At 32.8% G+C, this 13,859-nt stretch overlaps 1 protein-coding gene and 1 long non-coding RNA gene across 11 annotated transcripts in view; one reads left to right on the top strand and one right to left on the bottom strand.

The window, feature by feature from the left end:
* LOC141458143 (uncharacterized) overlaps positions 1-13,859 on the top strand; it is an 85,918-nt gene that overhangs the window by 42,702 nt on the left and 29,357 nt on the right. The gene's annotated exons all lie outside the window — the stretch shown is intronic.
* LOC141457961 (uncharacterized) lies at positions 3,267-12,705 on the bottom strand. Of its 10 annotated transcripts, XR_012460665.1 has the most exons (9): positions 11,485-12,434; positions 10,401-10,654; positions 8,336-8,822; positions 7,099-7,226; positions 5,928-6,041; positions 5,657-5,765; positions 5,339-5,485; positions 5,039-5,185; positions 3,267-4,914 (listed from the first exon to the last, which is right to left on the bottom strand). It is a non-coding gene; the product is annotated as an uncharacterized lncRNA (long non-coding RNA). The 10 variants fall into 10 exon arrangements; XR_012460666.1 differs by lacking the exons at positions 7,099-7,226; positions 11,485-12,434 and adding exons at positions 10,763-10,975; positions 12,519-12,705 and having other exon boundaries at positions 5,657-6,041; XR_012460663.1 differs by lacking the exon at positions 7,099-7,226 and adding an exon at positions 10,763-10,975 and having other exon boundaries at positions 5,657-6,041; positions 11,485-12,435.

Genomic DNA, 13,859 nt, shown 5'->3' with positions numbered 1-13,859 from the left:
AAGTTTATAATAAAAAGCACGTCTGGGCCTGTGACATCGAACTGTGGGGTTCAACCAAACGCTCAAACCTCCAAAGGATCCAGTTCTTGCAGACTAGAGTTCTTCCCTCTATAGTTAACGCTTCTATCTATATCATCAATCAAACCATTCACCCAAACTAAAACATTCCTTTCGACGCACAAGTTGCTCAAACTATTTGTGATTTCCTCTCTGATGACGAGTGTCAATAGATGGTGAAATGTTGTGGACATTATCTGTTATCGTTGTTGCTTATAAACACAACAAAGGGAAGTACGAAAAGAGAGTCCTCTCCTATTAGATCAACAATAAGCGGTTAATAGTCTACGAAGTCTACAGTAATGTAGTTACTTTACTGTAATTTCGCAAATCTATCAGCAAATCATGCTGGGTGGAAGCTTATGTATTTCTCTTGAACGCAAATTACTTTTAAATTATGTTCAATCTTTAATTACATTAATAAATTATATTATAGTCTTCCTTTTATTATTTTATATTTTCCCTAATCTTTCTACCGGTGAAGATAAAATAGATTAAGCTTTGCTTGACGGGGGACTCTAAGCCCTCGAAAATAGAATCGAAAGAGATCTCTTTATAACGCCTCTAACTACATCAGAGAATATCATGTCTGTCTTTCTGTTTCCTATCTCTCAGAAAGAGAAATTATTATCTCATTATCAAGTATACACTAAATATTCCTTCTCTACTAATCTATATTGATCATCAGATTAAGTGAGATTGGCATATCGATTTTAAGAATGAAATAAAACACCAACGGCGAACCTGCAAAACCTTGTTGTTTTTTTTTGGCATTGGTTTTCGCCATACAGGCAGCATCGTCTATGTTATGTATGCATCCAGCATCGTCTATGTATACAGCCAGCATCGTCTAGGTGCTTATCACTAGAATATCACTCACTCTCCATTCTTACTTATAAATACATTCGCTTCACACATTCATCCCTCTACTATATACAACTATTTACATACAAACTTACCAACTAACGGATGGATCAGTACTCTATATTCCTGCCATCCTTATAGCTTAACCGAAATTAAAATCACGTAATCCTTCTCCAACCTCGTAAATAATCTGAAATTGTGAAAACAAAATAGTTGATTTTTTTAAAGTCGTTGCTAAGGCACGTAGCAAACTTATGTTTGGTTGGTTTCCAATGAACAGCGGTGCCATCTAGTAATGTTTGTGAAAACTTTTAAGCCTGTATCGTCTACTGCCTAAAGTCCAAATAAACGTCAAGAATCAGCCAAATGAAATTCATGATATCGCAGTTAAGAAGTTTCTTTTTTTACTTCTTTACTTTACTTGGTTGTATGCTGAACTACATAGTTAGTTCATTAACTACTCTGTAATAAAACTAAATACTAGAAGAAAATCAGCAGGAAAAACCACAAAATAGGGTCAGTCGATATAATGCGGGTGGTTTAGGCTTTCTTAGAAGCCTAAATATAGGCTTATAACTTCCTCTCTCGCCGAAATCACCCCCAATAAACTATCTTTCTTGCGTGTGTGCAAGTTTAGTATTTCTTTTTTGTTTTGAAGGCTTAACTATGGGGTTCCCATCTTAGTAAGGCCGGCAAGGGTTCAATTTCATAGCAAGCCTTATATTCTCAATTCTATTCATACCCTTCTTGTTTTAGAATTTCTGGTCACGCAAACATTTCAGCCCTTTTTCCTTTTTTTTTTCTCAAGGTGAGTCCGAAGGTGAGATAAATTGGAATGTCAGAACTTGTCAAGATAAGACATCTATTCTGCCATACTAGAGATTTATCTGTGAGGAAAATAATTTCTTGAGGATTTTTTTTTTTAAAATAACACATTTTTGTAAGGTTATTTAATTTATACGTACGATTGATTCTTTACTGAATAAAGATATTTTGCTTTTAATAAAAGATTTATGCGTTTTCTGTCTTTGATGCTTTTATATTATTTATACAAATGAAAATTGATAGTTAATAAATAAAATAATGTATAAATTGGTTGGACGTTAAGCCCCGCCCGAAAAAAGAGGCAATTAAATTTGCTTTACCTTAAATGACGTATACGAATAAATACACTTTATTCTTCAGAATAAATAAAAGAATGTGTAAATGAAACGATTGGAGCAGTATCCTTTTTGCCAAATTGGCTGCAATTATAATGTGGAAATCTTGATCTAGTAAAAAGATATCCGAGTATTTTTCAGCCAGGGCTTTACGTATAACTACGAATGAGGTGTCATGGACGGATGAAAAAGGGGATACTTTAATATTAACGAAAACATAAATGTATAATAAATTTACATATACAGGTAGTCCTCGAATTACGACGTTGATCCGTTCCTACGCGGCGTCGTAAACCGTTTTTTTTTCGATTAAGTCGGAACATACGTAAACTGTACCACATACAGTACAGTACTGTACTACCATATACAGTACTGTACTGTGTTACCATATACAGTACCGTACTGTATTACCATAATAACAGTACTGTATATGGTATCCTAACACATCCCCTACATAATTATCAAAAACACATATAAAATACTGTACAGTACGTTTAATAATGAAATGAAACAGTAATAAAAAAACAGTAGTATACTTTACGATATCTAATTTCACTTCCATGGTGATGGCCTTCCTTTTCTTCGATGCACTGCCATCAGAAGAGACTGCCTTACGTTTGGGAGCCATAATAAAGGGCAAAAAGTGATCGTGACAACGATGTTAATGGCGTACTGGGATGCTGGTGACACCGTCTTCCTCGGTACCGAGCCGCTGCACACCAAATCACGTACAGTAGTAGTTCGCTGGCTTTTCACAGTACATACTGTACAGTACTGTACTGTAAATGGGAGTCGTAACCACGAAACTTCGTAACTCGGGACCGTCGTAACCCGAGGACTACATATAGTAACATATAAATAATATAAATATAATGTTTGTATTATAAGCTCTCATTCTACCCATAAGATCAACAACCATTTAAAGAATATTATCAATAAATTTCTACAAGAAATTCAAGAAAGTAAAAGTAACTATTAAATCTTTAAATGCTAAACGTGATCAATAAAATCAAGCGCCTTAGGCATTTGCCCAGACTGCGCATTTACAATTCAGGACTCCGACTCCGAGAGTTAAGTCTTTAAGGAGCCAGTTATTAGTGTAGATAAGAATCATGCTGCATGAAAACATTATTTTAATGTTTTAACCGACCCTTAAAAAAGTGATTTTAATTGAAAGATCATTAATTTTAAACCACCAGCGATAAAATAACTTGTTTATTAAACAAAAGATTTAAAAGTCCAACTTAATCCATACTTAAAAAGTTTCAGTCGTATAATTGTTACATTATGATCCATTGTAGAATTTATATTTATATATATGTAATAGTTTCTCTCGTTTAACTTACAACAACATCTATAAAAGGGGTTTTACTACGTGACATTTAATAGCTGTGCAAGGAAATCCTTGCAAAAAGCATAAATCTCAGTTCGTCTTTATTGCAGCTGATAGCCTCATTAAATTTAAGCATCAGACCGTGTACTACCTTTAATACGAGTACATAACGCTCTTATTGTGTTCGATAAATCAACCATTTTTTTCTTTTTTGTTCCTAAGCTCAAAGAAAATGTATTTTTAGTTTTCCTTTGGGCTTATGTACTTAAATTTTATAATATTGCATTCAGTTTCAATTATCGATTTAAGTTAAAACTACAATTTGATAAAATATTATTGTTAGTGCTTCGCAAAATATTTCTCCAATACTTCGACCGTTCATCACAGAATGTATGATGAGTTGCCCACGGATCGCACAGTCCTAGTGCTCATCTACGAAGGCAACTTTTTTTAGACTAACATGATTGGGCCCAAAGACAACTGAATGATTTAACTGTTGGTTCTAAGACTTCAGAAAACAGGGTCAATTATTTATAGATGAAGGCAAAGAGACAATCCATATATTGGAAAAACAGATTATTTTATTGTACTTAATAATTAATCAGAAATATATTTTATAGTCAAGAAAATTTAAAGTTTTTTTTTTGTAAATTATCTGTAGATATTTCAAGTTGTTTATATTGTCTAAAAATAACATGTAGAGAAGTAAGTGCTTCGTCCAACTTCATTGCATATTAAAGCCCTACCATTAACCGAAAGTACATTATCTCCTAATTACCGACCGCAACTTAATTATTAAAGACCCTTCCAACATTTACACAAGCCGTAACTACCCCAAACATTAATACCTAAATAAATACACATATTATGTACTGTTCTGTTTAGTTACACAACAAACTTTATCTTAAAAATATTTACTATCATCCCTGTTTATTTTAAATATTTTTCTGTTATTAACTTACCGAGTGATTACTTAGATTGATTTAACAGAACTAGCTGGTGGGGTTAAGGCTCCAGAGCAACTAGAAACTGGGTCCTAGCAGACAGTAACTAGACAAAAGAAGTTGTGGCATTTTTTTATTTCTCGGGGTTGGCAATCATCAATTGAGTAGTTTCAAAAATAGTTAAACTATACGGTTTTCTAGGGGCTCCACAAGGAACGAAAATGATACCTTGACATTAAACCGGACAGAAGCCTTACCATTTTTAAGTCTTACTAAGTATCAAGAGACTAAAGGAGAAGACCGTTTTGATGCTTTTTCCAAAAGACTACTAGCTGCAATGAGGCTCGAACGAAACATAGAATCGTGTTACAACAGAAGAGACACTGTCACACTAAGATTGTGTGAAATGTGGCTGAAATTTGAATGTATCTTGCGGGCGGAGTCATCAATTTTCTGCTCACCAACTTATATATTCGATTTAAGCTAAAGCCAAAGTCCTTCTGGCGTTGTGTCAGCATCGTCAAGTATTTCCACTAGTTCAGCCATATTATATCAGCTGTAATTTATTGAATAACAAAAATTAATTTTAATATTTTAAATACTTTATATATAATTTAAATTCTTAAAATAAATACTTTCTATTTTGAAAATACCAATTTAATAATAAGTTATTTCCTTACTCGAAACGTTGAGTGTTCACTTCACGTAATCCACCAATTTTCATGGGGAGAAAAAGCCTCAGAACTGGACTCAGAAGATCATCAAACTGATTGGAGAAAACTCCTTGTAGAAAATTTATCTTGATCACAATACTTTCATCACTTGAACTAAGAGAAAACAATTTTTTCTCGTTTAATCTCAAAAAAATTAGCAAAGAAAAAACTTCAGCACATGCATTATAAGTTGTTGATTACTTCAGATCTTTATAAGAATGGTTCCAGAATATATGAAAGATCTGGAGTAGACGGAAAAACGCTTACCTTTGTTTTGGACAGGGGCAACTGGGTTAGCAATTTGTGTCACAGTATGCTGAAGGACTTAAATTCTGCTTCGAAGTTGGATTAAAACGAATATAAAACTTGAGGTTCAAATTATTTTCTAGTAAATTCTTTTCTGACTCTGGAGACCTTAAAAAAAAAAACGATATTTCTGATGATAACTCGTTGTAGATAATATAACAGAATCGCAAAATGTTTTCTCACCAAAGAGAAAATAGAAATATTTTATCATATAGAAAGTTCCTAAAGGTTTAATAGAGGACGATGTTGTGAAGAAGTAAGTGCCTTTTATGTACCAACCTCGGTTTGGTCTTGCCCTGGTAGTGCTTCTTCATAAATATTAATATTGGGAATCCAGGCCGCACAGCAGAGTTCCAATAAACAGCACCAACCGTTTTTTATCTCATATCTTTTGTGTATAAAGAAAAACTTATTTTATACATTCACCCAAAACTAATCTTTTATTTTATTAACTTAGAATGCAAACATCTTTGAAAATTATTTAGTTTACTTTTCTTGATAAGTTTCTTCTTTCTTTGTATCATATTATGCGTGATAAAGCTTTTCTTACCTAATTAACTGATATTGGTGCATTATTTATAAGTTGAACAAAGTTGAAAGATTTAGAGGTAAACTTTTTTCCACCTTAATCATTAACTATAATAACAAACTTGCGTAAATCCCGCTGAAAACACAAATCACAATTAATCAAAATGTCTCCACTTGCAGGTTAAATTAATACATTTTTAAACAAAACAAAAAATATCCTGTGAAAACATTTACACGACATTCTTTTAACCAAAACCCTGATTGAAACATTTTTTTTACTGTAACCACGGAATTTTAGCAATACATTACGAGTGTGGACATATCTTAGAAAACACATAAGTAACAATTAGCATTTAGAAGGTGCTCCCCCAGTAACACTGCTGAATTAATTTTTGTAATAACGCTTTCAAGCAAAATGGTGAAGTTCTTTTAAGAGAAGCTGGGTGAGATAAGAATCTCTGTGAAACCAGCCTTTGATTTAAAAAAAAAACCCTTGGGAAAATTCGTACTTTTCATCATACCATTTTCATTTAAGTCAGAATTTCAGCTTTTTGTTTATTTAAAACGATATGCTCTATAATTTAGCGAATAAGCACTAGTTTAAATCACTGATTAGACGAATGTTGATTTCTACTATTTCGTATCCGCTCGTCCATAAATCGCACAGAATTTGTAAGAATTTTTACTGCCAAGAACCTATGCCTGAAGAAACCTGATCTTGTTCATCTTCTCCACACGAAGAAATCCCTTCTTTTTAAATTGCATTCATCATGAGCATAAAGTCTGTTTCGCACAGAAATCATCAAATCATCTCGTATAACTTTACCTCTAGTATTTCTTTGCCTGCTGCCGTTTTCATACATACTAAAAAAAGAGTCGGAGAAATAACCCTGCCTTAAGCTACACCTCACCTAGTAGCCACTCGTCAGACAGTACCAAACTTTGTTCTAGATGTTCGTTTCATTCATTGATAAACCAATGGTCTAATCCCTTAACCGGTACTGTTCGTCTCGAACGATTTCTTTTTAGTTTTCTAATAATATATTTGCTCGGTATGTTCTAGTTTGAATTTATTTAGATGAAAATTGATAATTTGAAGTGGTGCTGCTAGTCTAGTTTCCTTAAAAAGCTTTTGAAGTGAACCTATATTGAGTATCCAACTATGTAAAAATTCCATCTTTGGAAAAAACCACCTCCACAGTGAAGAAAGATCAAGTCGCTGTGTCCACTCCTACTTTTTTGGCAGATATTTTTAAGAAGCCGCTACATTTTGGAATGCTCTAACTATATAAGAATGTCCTGTTCAAATTAACTGTTGCAACTGAAAGTAAGATAAGATTAATTGTTACAGCGCCAAAAGCAATTTAAATACATAAAAGAAATAAATCTGGCAATGAACGCTAAATAACAATTGTTGCCAGATTATAAAAATACATTAGCTGTAGCAATAACCTTTTTATAATTTTAAATTACAATTTCTTGATACAATTCTTTGTAGCTTTAATACAAAAAATTAAGGCTGGATACCCAATGAGGGCACTATGTTCGCTGTTGCTTAGTTAGTAACGTCCGATGAAGAATTTTGTAGACTTTTTTTTAAGGGCCCAAAACACACGAAGTAACACAAGCGTTGGTAATTTAATGACGCTTTTTTAGGCTGCATCGCACTTCTAGTATGACGACGTTTTCGCCGTTTATTAAAGCAATCCTGTGAAACGTTGGCCCTTCAGATAGCGTCCTTCAATTGTGCCTTTTACAGTTTCCTTTAGTTTATTTTTTTTTTTTTAAGAATTAATATCATTAAAATAATATTTATAAAAATGATTAACGTTTATACATTTAAAGACACGTTTTAATCCGTTTTTAAACCACATCTTTTTGAATTTAAGCAATTTACTGTTTTCCATGCATTCTTTTTTTTAACTTCGTTTTTTCCCCACTACATAGTTTTGTAACTTTTGATTAATTTTCTAGAGAAAAAACGTTTTAAGGCATGCTGAAGAGGGATGAATTAAATATTTTTTAAATCCTGAGTTAAAAAAATAATAATTCTAATTTAGAATTTGTAGTAAAAGGAAGACAATGATTATTCTCCCTTTTTTTTTAATACTGTTACTAAATTGATTTAAATTTTATGTTATGTGCATTTATTCATTGGCGAAGAATACGATAAGAATCTCGTAAAGAAGCATTAACAGATAAATATATTTTTTTTATTTTTTGTAACAGAAGTTGGAAAATAAAGCGTTCTACAATTAATAAATTCACAAAAGTTCTTATTGAATACTAGCAAAACATTCAAAAGAGTCTGCCATTAGGCGATTTCAAAAAAAGTTTACTGCTACATAAACTTTTTCAATGGTTGATAATTAGTTTTTTAATTTTATTTCTTGGTCTTTCGACTAGTGACCATTATTATTATTTTAGTACCTTTATAAATTCCTTTTTTCGAAGTTACCGTTTTCTGATGCGCTTAACATCACCAAAATCTTGCCTTGCTCAAATCTTTCCTTTAGTCCAAAATCTTTCTTAAAACTTCTACGGATCCTCACTCTTGTTTAAATTCTCAGATCTGCCTGCAATATTTTCGGGATATCTGAAAACAACACCTGCTAACACAGCTAAAAGATTAAAAGCTGGGTTAATTTCTATGATACGTTTCAAAATTTACATACAAAAAAAAAAAAAAGAACTAGATAGAGAAAGTTGTAGCAAGCGTTTGTACGCCCATTTACATAAAATAGCGCATTCATTCAGCACTGGACTCCAGTAATGCAATGGAATGTAAGCTACTAAGCATGGATTTTATTATTGTCTAACTATGCTTCTGATGTCCCAACACTAGTTCCAGCTCACTGGAGGAAGTTATTTAACTGGAACTCCATGTTTTTCGTACTTAATTACACAGCTACCTCTCCTGCAACATTACATTCCAGTTAGTTCCATACTAACTTCTGTTGGTTACCTAACAAAGGTGTTCACATTCACTACACTGTAGACATTCGTTGTTGTTGTTGTTTTTTTAATCTTTTGTGAGACACTCGTATGTGTCTTTAAATTAACATTTTCTGCCTACTTTGAGTTTTCAGAAAAAGCAAAATAAAATCTACAAAAATGAACCTTTAAAGCAGTGCCCTGCAACTTTTATTCACCCAAGTATTAATGCATTTATTCATCATTTTGGAATACCATACAGTTTTATTGAAGTAGAGATCTTGCAACCCTACTACACCTATGAGACCACTCTTCCTAGAGCATCCCTAAGGGATATAGCATTTCAGATCTACGAGGAGGTGATGTCCGACATCACCACTCACGGTATGTCCAGAAACCCTTTCTTTCCAATACCTTCTGAAATATTTTGATGAAGGCTTCCTCAAATTAAAAGAAACTGAATGATTTATATACTGAGCGATTTATTTATTATTATGTATTTTGCAAAAGTTTTAATTTTCATAAGGAGTAGTTTTTCTTGATAATGGTAGGTAATCTCTTTGACTTAAATATTGAAGTTACTTATTTCTTTATTTTTCTACTTATTACTTATTTCCTTTCTTTTTTGTTTGTTAGTTAATAAATTTCTGTTAACATATATTTATTTTTCTTTTCCTAACTTTTTTCTACTTTACTCTAAGTAAGTAATGTTAGTTTACTCAGCAATAGTTTTGCTATCTTTAGTTTGTGGAAAGTTTGGAGTAAGTTTCAGCCGCTGGAAGCACTCACTATTTATTTTCTTTCTTTTTTACTAAAAATATATTTAATGATAAAGTTCGAGTAGTGAGTATCAAGAGTAGAGAGCAAAAATTAAACTCAATTCTTAAATTGGAAAGAAAGTTTTGCCGGTTTTGACATGTGTACTTTTCAAAAAGTTTTTCTGAATTAAATATTTATTTTATGTACTTTCTGTAAGGAGGGAAAAACTAGGGCTACAGACTTAGGCCAATCCTCATCCAGATATAACTGGCTTTCAAAACTTGTATTCCTTCTTAATGATATTGATGAAAGTAGCCAACAAATTTAAAGCTGTAATTCCATCCGTGCGGTCAAAACTTTACCTAAAGAACTTGGGTCATACTTAAGCCAGAACTTAGTAACTCGGTAACTTCATTTTACATTTTACTACAGTATATACGACTGCAACATTACCCACGCAACCTTAATATTAAACAGAACCCACTAGCAATGTACTCCTACGCTCTGTATTTCTGGACATCATATCTCATGACTGACTCGGACACTATTTACTAAACATAAATACAAAATCCTCCGACAAATACTAATCACATGCCCTGCTCTCTACAATCCTAGACTAGAAATTCATAGAATCCTCTAATCTTAACCTTAAAGGCGTCCATGGCGCTGGTGACGAATGACAATAAAAAAAAGTATAATATTTGTATCTCTAAATGCATGCAAACAGTTAATGACAGCATACGTTGATCTACGTTAACCGAAGATGATGCTTCGGGGGATCGAATAGAAAGTTTGATGTTACCTAATAAGATAGTTAATCCATTCTCTTTCTCCATCTCATCCTTCATGGCCTCATAAAGACCACGATAAAGGGCACCAGTCCTCTTCCAGGCTGATTTGATGGAGAAAATACCTCGCAAAAAAGGTCGTGTGATCCAGTATGGCTTTCAAAATGATAGAACGTAGACTGTAATGTGCTGTGACACTAGTTGGCGCTGAGTAACTCTTCCAGCTTGTACCTGACAGTATTTAATGGGATGAACTTGCCAACATTTGCTACACAGGCGTTATATGAAAAAAAAGAAAAACTGTAAATTCATTATTACTTAAATAACCATACAAAATAGAATTTTATCAAAATTTATATTTAATCAAAATACAAACTATTAAGATTATGGAGGTATGAAGGAACAATATTATTATTAGAAAAAGAAATTAAGGACTCTTGGGCGACTAAGTCTTTGGTTTCTCATTTAGCTTGATTGCTGTAGAATGCCACAACAAAGGAAAGTTCAGCCCTTTTCAACTCGAATACTCGTATAGTGTTACTGCTTTCAATTTATTTTCTCATAAATTTTCATCACTTTTCCAGCCTCTCTGTTAATTACATAACAATTTAGCTTAAGTTTCATTAATTGTTCTCCATAATCATTTAATTTATCTCGTTAAGTATAAAGTTGGTGGTTTTAAAATTAGATGAATTTCTTGTTGAAATCATTTAGTGTGTATATTCTAAACTGTACAGCTTAAAAACATTAACATGACTAGCTGTTTTTCATTTCAAATGCCTGATTATAACCAAAGCTCACTTTGTGTTATAATTTATCGAGAATTTATTAAATAGAAGATTGAACAAAAAATAAAATAAAAAGGTTTAAATACACTTAAAAAGTTAAAGTAAGGTAGACAGATGTCAGAAAGAAATCTTTACAGTAAAGAGAACGTAAAGCATAAATCACAAAGGAATATTAAGTAAGAGCTTTTAAAGCTTACAACCAATGTCTGGAGAATAAAAAAAGCCTGAAAAAGCTTGAAAGCTTGACTAATCATTCATAGATCATTCTACTTCACAGATTCAAGTTAAAACAAAGAAAAAAAAGACGTACCTCATCATGGTATAAGTTTATCAAATAAGAAATCACATTCTTTGAATCAGTCAATTGAATCACCAAAAAGCAGCCGTGTACTTCCAGCTGGTTTGTGTGGAACAAAGGCAGCTTTTCCACTTCTGTAGAAGAACGTGAAGAGCTCATCAAAAGTTAGCTCCTTAAGAACAATGTAAGACCAAACAAGTGAGAATGGACAGCCGAATGAAGGAGTGCGAAGAAAACCAAGTTAACGTATAAAGAAAGGAGGCCCCTGCACCAAAAGCTCTGCCCTGTTCGTTCTTTTTTTTTAATCTGCGTGAATTAGAATCTGAGCAGTGAAGAACGTCTGTGTGGACCTACCCTAAGATTAGGTTACCTTAGAAGGTTACTTTACCTTCGAAACCTACTGCACGCAATATGTAACAAGCAAAGATCAAATTTGCCAAGTATTGAGTTGCAACTTAATAAAGGATTAATTGCTAGAAGGAAAAGGATTACGGAGCTTTATGGCAGCCCAAATGAACTATTTTCTTAATTGTCTTAAAGTAGTAAATTAGTGAGGCCATCTTATTATGGCAGGCCAATAGAAACAACTCGAGGGCCAAAATTATTGTCCCAGCAAAAGAATACAGTCAGTGCATAAATATGAAGTTTTTCAACTACAGTAAAGTAGTGATTGAACAGCCCAATAATAATTCTCAATTTACCCAATAATGACGTAAAATAGAAGCTAGTTTACAGTTAAACTTGTTATAAAGTGCTGAAACAATAAAAACAGCTTAAAAAAAAGGCACATGAATAAATACAAATAATACAGCAAAATACATAAATGTAGCCTGGGACTAAATATTCCTAAACTTTGGAGCAGTACCCGTAGTTTCTTGGTTCTTCCTGTCTGTATAATACAGTTTACTTTATCATTTTTGTTTTTTCATTTATCTTTATTTGTTGAGTATATTGTAGCAAACACAATATTTGAATAAATATGTTCATAAAATAAATTTAAAATATTTGGTTGTGTACGAGAGATTGTTTATTTAAAGATTGCTTACCTGCCAAGAATTAAAAACAATTTTATTACACTTTTTGCGTGCTGTAGCTATCACCTCCAATTCAAACATCTGGTCCAGTAAGGGCCACTTTCACTTGACTAAATCCGTCCGAGTACCAAATCAACGCCCTTGGTTTCGTAATCATTAAAAACCTTAGCTCCTTATCGCTTAAAAAATCCTTCTTAACTGATATTTTTTGTTTTTTTTTAATGCCTACCCAGATGCCTCCTAAATTCGTCAGTAACTAGAGCGCTCGCGTAACATACACCTTATCATTTTCGAGTGTATTTCACGTATTATTCCTTTTTTATTTGGAATACTTTGATTACAAATCCAACTGAGTCATATTTAGCAATAGTTCAACAGTGGCCTTAGGTGTAAAAGAACTGAGAGTTGACAGCGTGAATTTTACTTAACGATGCCTTCAATTGAGATATTTGGACCAAAAACTCTTTTATTAGAGAAACATCCTTGAGGAAAAGAAGGAGAATCGACCTGAGAGCTCTTAGTGCACTTTATCCATACACAGAACTTGCGAACGAAGAAACGGGTTTTGCTTTAGCAAAAGATACCTGATCGCCTTCCTCTATAAGCCTTCGCTTCACAGCATGTCCTACAGATTGTCATCCCAAATTAGAGGCACTGGTTATTATTCTAAAAAATTAATTACAGTTTCCTTTCTTATTTTATCCACCATTTCTTCAATTCTCATGAATTTTTTAAGTCAGTCTTGCACTCCATCCATACAATTTTTAGAATCGTAAGACAAAAACTATTCTGTGGATATAGCTAAAGCAAGAGGGCCTTGGGAATAAGATAAAAAGAAATCTTAGCATATAAAAATAAACGAAGAACCCATTCACACTCAAACATCAATTCTGATCTCCCTCATTCTCTTCTAATTAAAATTTTATTAAGATTGTGGATTTTTTTAGAAGCTTCTGCAAGAGTGAGTGTAAAAAGAGGCTCTCTTTCTCTCTTTAACTATAAAAAGATTTCTCTCATTTTCCCACTGCAATTTTCCTCCTTACTTTTTTTTCCCCCAATTTATTTTTGCTTTTTGCCAAGGGTATGCAAATGAAGAGGCAGTCTCAACGGTTCGTTTTTTTTTTTTCCGAGCTTGTTTTTTATTTATTTAACTTCTTTTTTTCTTATTTCTTCTAATTTTAGCTTTTCCTAACCCTGTCTGTTGGAAAACTTCATATTTTATAACGACCCTACCAACAATTTTTCTTTTTTTGATCTCCCACATCTTCATTTTCACTAGTTTTTCCAGCACGACCAGAGGTAGAAAGTTAATCTGGAGGAATTAATTTAAACAATTTTGTGACAAGATTACTA

Source organism: Rhodnius prolixus, unplaced genomic scaffold, assembly GCF_049639745.1.
Source record: "Rhodnius prolixus isolate KJV_2025 unplaced genomic scaffold, Rpr scaffold_5, whole genome shotgun sequence".
NCBI lineage: Eukaryota > Metazoa > Arthropoda > Insecta > Hemiptera > Reduviidae > Rhodnius > Rhodnius prolixus.
This window is presented reverse-complemented; position numbering and strand designations above follow the sequence as displayed.